At 38.7% G+C, this 9,077-nt stretch overlaps 1 non-coding gene across 1 annotated transcript; it reads left to right on the top strand.

The window, feature by feature from the left end:
- The first annotated feature begins 2,426 nt into the window (after window positions 1-2,426).
- LOC148570857 (small nucleolar RNA R71) lies at window positions 2,427-2,534 on the top strand. Its single transcript, XR_015909052.1, has one exon. It is a non-coding gene; the product is annotated as a small nucleolar RNA R71 (small nucleolar RNA).
- Window positions 2,535-9,077: the final 6,543 nt, after the last annotated feature.

Below are 9,077 nucleotides of genomic sequence, written 5' to 3'. Positions count from 1 at the left end.
AGACGCCTATAGTCAATGCAAACTCTCCATGAATTCTGCACTCTAGTTGTCAGAAGCTCTCCATGCTCATTCTTTATTGTTGTGACTCCAGACTTCTTGGGCACCACTTGTATTGGACTGACCCATTTACTGTCTGAGATGGGCTAAATAATATCTGCCTCAAGTAGCCTGGTCACTTCCTTCTTGACAACTTCTAAGATGGTGGGATTCAATCTTCTTTGAGGCTGACGGATAGGCTTTGCTCCCTCTTCTAAGAATATTTTGTGTTCACAAATTTGGGGGCTAATGCCTACTATATCCGCCAAGCTCCATCCAATTGCTTTCTTATATTTTCTCAGCACACTGAGTAGTTGTTCTTCTTGTTGAGAAGTGAGTTCCCTTACAATGATAACTGGGAACTTTTGCTTGTCCTCAAGGTAAGCATACTTGAGGTGTGGAGAAAGGGGCTTTAACTCTAATTTCTGCTCATAGCTAGGCTCTGGATCATCCGTGGCTGGTGATAATGGTAAAGTTTTCTCATTATTTTCAGAAAGTGTCCCCACACTTGGACCTTGCTCCATGTACTTCTCTTCTAATTCTTCCTGGTGAACTTCAGCTACAGTTTCATCAATAATGTCACATTGAAAGATAGAATGATCTTCCGAAGGATGCTTCATAGCTTCATTTAAACTGAAACTCACTGTTCTGCCATCTATCTCAAAAGAGTAAGTTCCTGAGAATGCATCCAGCTTGAACTTTGAAGTCTTCAGAAATGGTCTTCCAAGCAGGATTGATGATGGTCTTCCTGAGCCATTAGGGGGGATTTCTAGGATGTAGAAATCAATGGGAAACGTGAGCCCCTTAATGCTCACTAGTACATCTTCAGCAATTCTAACTACTGTAATAACGCTTTTATCTGCTAACACAAAACGAGCTGCCGACCTTTTTAAGGGAGGGAGCCTTAAAGTATCATATATAGACAAAGGCATTATGCTAACACATGCTCTTAAATCACACATACAGTCAGAAAATATCACACCTCCAATGGTACAGTTAACCATACATGGACCTGGATCACTACATTTTTCAGGTATATTTCCCATTAAAGTAGATATAGAACTACCTAAAGGAATAGTTTCTAATTCATTAATTTTATCTTTATGTATGCACAAATCTTTTAGAAACTTTGCGTATTTAGGTACCTGTTGAATAACATCAAAAAGGGGAACAGTTACCTCGACCTTTTTTAATATTTCTACCATTTTGGGATCAAGTTCCATCTGCTTTCTGGGCTTCCTTGCAAGTTGTGGAAATGGGATAGGAGGGGCGCGATTTGTAGCTTCAGCATCCCTTGGTGCTTCATTCTGTGGCTGAGCTTCTTCTTCTTCAACTATGTCGTGTACGTCCTCTTCCTCTTCAGAATCTTCCACTTTCACCACATCCTCTACTGGCACGTTTTCTGGTAGGTTTGGCTCCTCATGGTTCCTCTCCTGTAGTGTGGTTCCGGACCTTAGAGTGATGGCATTGATGCCACCCTTGGGATTAGGTAGTGGTTGAGAAGGAATTCCATTAGAGCTTTAAGGTTGATGTGTGGAATTAAGTGAGGAATCCATCCGGGAGACGAGAGCTTGTAAAGTGGCAGTTAAGCCATTTAGACTAGAGTTAAGCTGAGCATGCATGTCTTGTTGTCCTTGTACAAGAGAACGGAGTATCTCGTCATTTGATGAGGAATTAGAATAAGCAGTCTGAGAAACTTGTTGTTGGGTTTGCTGGGGTCCTTGTGATTGTCTTAGGTGAAGTGCTCTGTAAGGTTGGTTCTGATTCTGCTGTCGGTTGTTGTTATTATTATTCCACCTTTGGTTTCCATTATTGTCTCTGCCTCCTCTGTTAAAGTTATCCCTCCAGCCATGGTTAGAATTATCTCTCCAACCTTGGTTGGAATTGTCTTGCCATCCATGGCTATTGTTGCCACCTTGGTTGTAGTTACCACCTTGTTGATTGTATCATTGATTCGGGCGGTCATAGAAGTTGTGAATGGCTGCCGCAGTGTTGTCTTTCTGGAGCTGTAGGCATTCATCAGTATAATGACTATAATCAGCACAGATCCCGCATACTCTTTGTGGAACTAACTATTGGCTCTGTTGTGGTGAAGGTTGTGCTTGTTGCGCTTGTTGTTGATTCAATTGCATCTACTTCAGTAGGTTGGTCATTTCACATATACTCTGGGTGAGAGCAGTAGTCTCTTTGCTAGTGGAAATCTCTGCAACAGCTTTGGGGTTGTGCCTTTGTCTGTGATTCCTAGTGGACTCAGCTAAGTCGCTGATCAGTTGCCATGCTTCATCTGCGGTTTTGTACTTTTTCAGAGAACCATTACTGGCACCTTTCAGTGTAGTCTTATCTTGGGGGTTCATGCCTTGAGTGAAGTAGCTGATCAATACTAGTTTACCAATCATGTGATGGGGACATGGGTCCAGGAGATTGTTGAAGCGCTCCCAATATTCAAAGAGAGTCTCTGATTCATCTTGAACAATGCAGGAGATCTCTTTTCTCAGTCTATCTGTGACTTCAGCTGGGAAGTATTTTTCCAAAAATTCTCTTCTGAGTGTATACCAGTTGGTAACAGTTGCTTCAGGTTGGGAGTAGTACCACTCCCTCGCCTTTCCCTCAAGAGAAAAATGGAAAGCGATTAACAGAATAGAAGTTTGATCTGCACCATGACGCCTAACAGTAGAACAGGCTGTCTGGAAATCCCTAAGGGGCTTGATAGGCTCTTGAGCAGGTAAGCCATGCAACTTGGGCATCAAGTTGATCAGTGCGGTTTTTAGTTCAAAATCTGCAGCTACAGTTGGGTGATGCACTTGATACGGCTGCAGTGTAAAATCTGGGGCTCTTGCCTCCTGGAGAGTAATCCTCCTAGGTGCTGCCATGTTTTCTGCACGTAAATCAACTGGATCAGTAGTAAATGAGCTTGTCTCGCTCTCAGATGGCGGTTCAGATTCGCCCTCTGATGAGACTGGTGAATTGATAATAATTACTTCACTACCCTCGGAGGCTAACCGACGTCGAGTTCGTCTAATATGTGAAAGAGTTCTTTCAATTTCAGGATCAAATGGGACTAAACTCGGATCAGGCAATGAACGTGTCACTCAATGAGAAAGACATGTAACTCATGGTAACAGAAATAAAAATAAAATATGCAAATAAAATAAAATATATACACTAATTAATAATTTAGCACACTATCACAACTCCCCGGCAACGGCGCCAAAAATTGATGCGTGGCAGAAGTTAACCAATTAAGAGATTTCAATTAAGAGAACAGCGTTGCACATATAGCTCTTAACCAGCTAAGATCTGCCTCACCAATTTAAAAAGGGTTGTCACAAATGTTAAAAATAAAATACTGGGAGTATGAGTCCCAGGTCGTCTCCCAACGAGTTACAGGAAAGAGTGCTAATTTATTAATCAGAAAATTTCCAGAAAGTCGAGTTTGATAACGAGTAATTAAAATAGTTGTGAATTAAGGCAATAATGATAAACTAAGAATAATTATTGATACTCTGAATAAAAGGCCCTGACTGGGGGAATGATTAAATGGAACTTCTATCCTTGTTGGGATCTTCTCAAATGTGGTGTAAAAAGGTTGTTGTTCTCACTCGATTTTCCCTTACTAAATAAGGAAAGGTATGGTGATTGAACTAACTCTTACCCTCAGATCTTAGCCCTCTCCCTTAGGGAGGTCTAGTGTTAGTAAGTATGAAGTTAGCTAACAACGTCCAGTTTAACCAAGCGCTTGAACATTCCAACTCAAGTATCACCTCTTAATCAACCCCCATGTCAAGTAGAAATTCTACTCCATTGACATGAAATTAATAATCATAAAAATATGAGAAGACATAATTAATTAAAATAAAATAGAGAATTAAAATTAATTAAAATAAAAATAACTTCATATATTAATAAATTCAAAATGTAACATACTTAATTGAATAGAGTCAATGAGTAACTAATTAAAAATAAAGGAATGAGGAAACAAACTAAAGTAATGTCTTCAATGGAGGTAATGACTTTTAGCATCCAAAAATCCAAGCAAAAGCATAAACTATCAATGTAATTAAACTCTAAAAACTCAGATCTGAAACTAAGTGTAATCCTAATGTGATGAATCTCAATGTGTGTGGATGCCTGTTGAGTCTCTGCATGTTCCTTAGGTTTAGTCTGTGTTTCTAGGCCGAGAACTGGGTAAAAAAGTGGCCGGAAATTGTCCCCAGCGTATTCTGTTATTTTTGCAGATCGCGCAGGTCACGCGTACGCGTCGTCCACGTGTTCGCATCAGTCAGCGATTTTCCTTGTCACGCGTTCGCGTGGTTCACGCGTTCGCATCACTCGTGCAGACTCCAATCCATGCGTTTGCATCAGGAACACGTCTGCGTTGCTGCGAATTCTTTACTTCGCGCGTTTGCGTAGGCCATGCGCTCGCGTCATTGCTCGCTGGTCATCTCCTTAGTTTCTTGTGTTCCTTCCATTTTTGCAAGCCTCCTCTCCAATTTCCAAGCCATTCATGCCCTATGAAGCCTGAAACACTTAACACACAAATCACGGCATCGAATGGGATAAATGAGAATTAAAATATATAATTAAAAGTCTCTAGAAAGCAAGTTTTCAACCATGGAGTAATTTTGGGAAGTAATTGTAAATACATGCTTATCGTATGAATAAATGGGTAAAGATTTGATAAAACCACACAATTAAACACAATATAAATCATAAAATAATGGTTTCTTAGAGAACTAAAACGAATCCTGGAACGGACTGTAAGTACCCGTAGAAAGGATTGGGCAAGAGGTTTGGATGATGCCCTGTGGGCATATAGAATAGCATTCAAGACTCCTATAGGAACCTCTCCATACCAGTTGGTGTATGAAAAAGCCTATCATCTACTAGTAGAACTGGAACACAAGGCCTACTGGGCAACCAGGTTTGTAACCCTTGATGCTAAGGTAGCTGGAGAGAAAAGATTACTCCAGTTGAATGAGCTGGAAGAGTTCAGACTCAATGCTTTCGAAAATGCTAAAATTTATAAACAGAAAGCAAAAAGATGGCATGACAAAATGCTGTAATCTAGAGTCTTTGAGGTAGGACAGAAGGTCCTGCTGTTTAACTCTAGGCTCAGATTATTCCCTGGGAAATTGAAATCCCGGTGGAGGGGACCATATGTGATTACGAGTGTGTCACCATATGGTTATGTAGAGCTTCAAGATATTGATTCTAACAAAAGGTTCATTGTTAATGGATAGAGAATCAAACATTATCTTGAAGGCAATGTTGAGCAAGAATGCTCAAAATTGAGACTAAATTAAAAAGCTCAGTAAAGTCCAGCTAAAGACAGTAAAGAAATGCTTACTGGGAGGCAACCCAACCATGATAAAAAATTAGATGTTTATAACAATTATATAAGTCCATTTAATTTTGTTTCTCATGTTTATTAATGCTTTTCAGTGAATAAGTCAGGAAAATGAAGGTTCAGAACATAAAGCAGAAGAATCACAGTGAAAAAGGGCTCACTAGCGTTAAAACGCCAGTAAAGGTATCATTCTGGGCGTTAAACGCCAGAATGGGCAGCATTCTGGGCATTTAACGCCAGAATTGGCAGCATCCTGGGCGTTCAGAAAAACGCCCAGTAAAGAAGGATTTCTGGCGTTTAACGCTAGCCAGGGTACTTGGCTGGGCGTTAAACGCCCAAAATGGCCACCAGATGGGCGTTAAACGCCAGAATGGGTATCATTCTGGGCGTTTAACGCTAGAACAGCTAGGGGAGAGGTAATTTCGTTTTCAATTCAATTTTTTTCGAATTTTCATATTTTAATTCAAGATTTTCTGCATCCAAATATTACAAACATTCATTTTTTTAATTTCCATTCTCAAAAATTTATAATCTTATAAATTCTTTTTAATTCTTCTTCCATCCTTTTCAATTCTTTTTCAAAAGTCATTCATATTTCCAATTTCTTTCCAAATTGTTTTAACTCATTCATATTATCTTTTATTTCTTAGATGCATAAACAAAAATTCAGATCTAACTTCCTCATATCTTTTTCATATCTCTTAAAATTTTGAAAACAATCTTCTCTTTTTCATATCATGTTTATCTTTTATCAAATCATATCTTTTTCTAAAATTTCGAACCCATTCCCTCCCTCCCCTTTATTTATACATTCGGCCATCCCCTTCACTCCATCATTCGAATCCTTCTCTCTATCTATTCATCATCTTTCTTTTTATTTTGCTTGAGGACAAACAAATCTCTAAGTTTGGTGTGATTCTTGTGATCCCTGAGTTAAAACAAACCAATCTCATGGCACCCAAAGGAAGATAAACCGCTTCAAGAGACAAGAAAGAAAGCAATCCAAAACCACGTTGGATGCATGAGAACTTCTGCACCAAAGAACATGCAGACCATTATTTCAAAATTGTGTGCAGAAGATCAGTGATCCCGGAAGTTAGGTTCAATCTGAAAGAGGATGAATACCCAGAGATCCAAGAGCAGATTCAAAACAGGGGCTAGGAAGTCCTGGCTAATCCTGAGATACATGTTGGAAGAAACATGGTCCAGGAATTCTATGCAAATCTGTGGATGACAGAAAAGCAAAGATTAAAGGAAACTCCTTTCTGCTCCTTTCGGACTATGGTCAGAGGGAAGATTATTTACTTCCACTTTGACAAAGTGAGAGAAGTTCTTAAACTTTCTCAACTACAATATGATCCAAAATTATTTAATAAGAGAATGACCAAGGATAAAAGGCTAGATCAAGTTCTAGAGGACATATGCCTCCTTGGAACCAAGTGGATTACCAATTCAAAAGGTGTCCCAAACCAATTAAAGAGATGAGATCTCTAACCTGTTGTAAGAGGTTGGCTGGATTTCATTGGGCGTTCTATACTCCCAGCCAGCAACCGATCTGAAGTCACTGTCAAGAGGGCAGTGATGATTCACTGTATTATACTGGGGAAGGAGGTAGAGATTCATCAACTGATCCCTGTTGAAATTTACATGTTTGCAAACAAGGAATCCACTGAGGCCAAATTGGCCTACCCAAGCTTGATTAGTCTGTTATGCAAAGATGCGGGGGTACAGATGGGTGTGGATGAATATATCACAATTGAACGCCCAATCACCAAAAAAGTGATGGATGGACCTCAAATTCAAGATAACCTCATCAAGAGGGGGCGCATGAGCTCCTCCCAGAAATTCCTCAATTTGACTACTGGGCCCGCTTAGAAGCATCTGTCACCAAGCTGCAAGAAGCTGTGAATCAACTCAAAGAAGAGCAGCAGAATCAAAACAGCATGCTCTGCAAAATGCTCATAGAACAAGAGAAACAAGGGCGCGAGATATAGGAGCTAAAGCGTCAGAAGCTGTCCCTTGAAGAGTTGAACGTCCCACAGATTGAAGGAGCACCTACCCCTCAAAATAAAGGTTGTTGAGTCCTAACTCTGTGATAACTTTTATTATTAGAAAGCTATTCTAGAGTTACATGAGTATTAGTATTAGAGTCATTTATTTTTATGTCTTTAATTTCCTTTCTTTTATTATTATTTGTTTGCTTTTATGTTTATTTTATGTCTTATTTTTATTACATGATCATTAAAGTTTAGTGTCTATGTCTTAAAGCTATGAATGTCCTATGAATCCTTCACCTTTCTTAAATGAAAAATGTTTTCTGAAAAAGAAAAAGAAGTACACGAGTTTCGAAATTTATCTTGAAATTAGCTTAATTATTTTAATGTGGTGGCAATACTTTTTGTTTTCTGAATGAATGCTTGAACAATACATATTTTTTATAATGAAGTTTATGAATGTTAAAATTGTCGGCTCTTAAAATAATAATGAAAAAGGAGAAATGTTGTTGATAATCTGAAAAATCATAAAATTGATTCTTGAAGCAAGAAAAAGTAGTGAAGAACAAAGCTTGCGAAAAAAATAAAAGAAAAATGGCGAAAAAATATAAAGAAAAAGAAAAAGCAAGCAGAAAAAGCCAATAACCCTTTAAACCAAAATGCAAGGGTAAAAAGGATCCAATGCTTTGAGCATTAATGGATAGGAGGGCCCAAAGGAATAAAATCCTTGTCTAAGCGGCTAAACCAAGCTGTCCCTAACCATGTGCTTGTGGCGTGAAGGTGTCAAATTAAAAGCTTGAGACTGAGCGGTTAAAGTCGTGGTCCAAAGCAAAAAGAGTGTGCTTAAGAGCTCTGGGCACCTCTAACTGGGGACTCTAGCAAAGCTGAGTCACAAACTGAAAAGGTTCACCCAGTTATGTGTCTGTGGCATTTATGTATCCGGTGGTAATACTGGAAAAACAAAATACTTAGGGTCACGGCCAAGACTCATAAAGTAGCTGTGTTCAAGAATCAACATACTGAACTAGGAGAATCAATAACACTATCTGAATTCTGAGTTCCTATGGATTCTAATCATTCTGAACTTCAAAGGATAAAGTGAGATGTCAAAACTGTTCAGAAGCAAAAAGCTACAAGTCCCGCTCATCTGATTGAAACTAATCTTCATTGATAATTTTGGAATTTATTGTATTTTCTCTTCTTTTTATCCTATTTTGTTTTTAGTTGCTTGGGGACAAGCAACAATTTAAGTTTGGTGTTGTGATGAGCGGATAATTTATACCGTTTTTGGCATTATTTTTACATAGTTTTTAGTATATTTTAGTTACTTTTTATTATATTTTTATTAGTTTTTATTCAAAAATCATATTTCTGGACTCTACTATGAGTTGTGTATTTTTATGTAATTTTAGGTATTTTTTGGCTGAAATTGAGGGACCTGAGCAAAATTGCAAAAATCTGATTCAGAGGTTGAGAAAGGACTGTAGATGCTGTTGGATTCTGACCCTCCTGTACTCGAAGTGGCCTTTTTGGAGCTATAAAAGCCCAATTGGCGCGCTCTTATTTGCGATGGAAAATAGATATCTTGGGCTTTCCAGCAATATATAATAGTTCATACTTTGCCCGAGATTTGATGGCCCAAACTGGCGTTAAAAGCCAGCCATAAACTTTCTGGCGTAAAACGCCAGAACTGGAACCTT

Source organism: Arachis ipaensis, chromosome B3 (assembly GCF_059453495.1).
Source record: "Arachis ipaensis isolate K30076 ecotype BB chromosome B3, ASM5945349v1, whole genome shotgun sequence".
NCBI lineage: Eukaryota > Viridiplantae > Streptophyta > Magnoliopsida > Fabales > Fabaceae > Arachis > Arachis ipaensis.
This window is presented reverse-complemented; position numbering and strand designations above follow the sequence as displayed.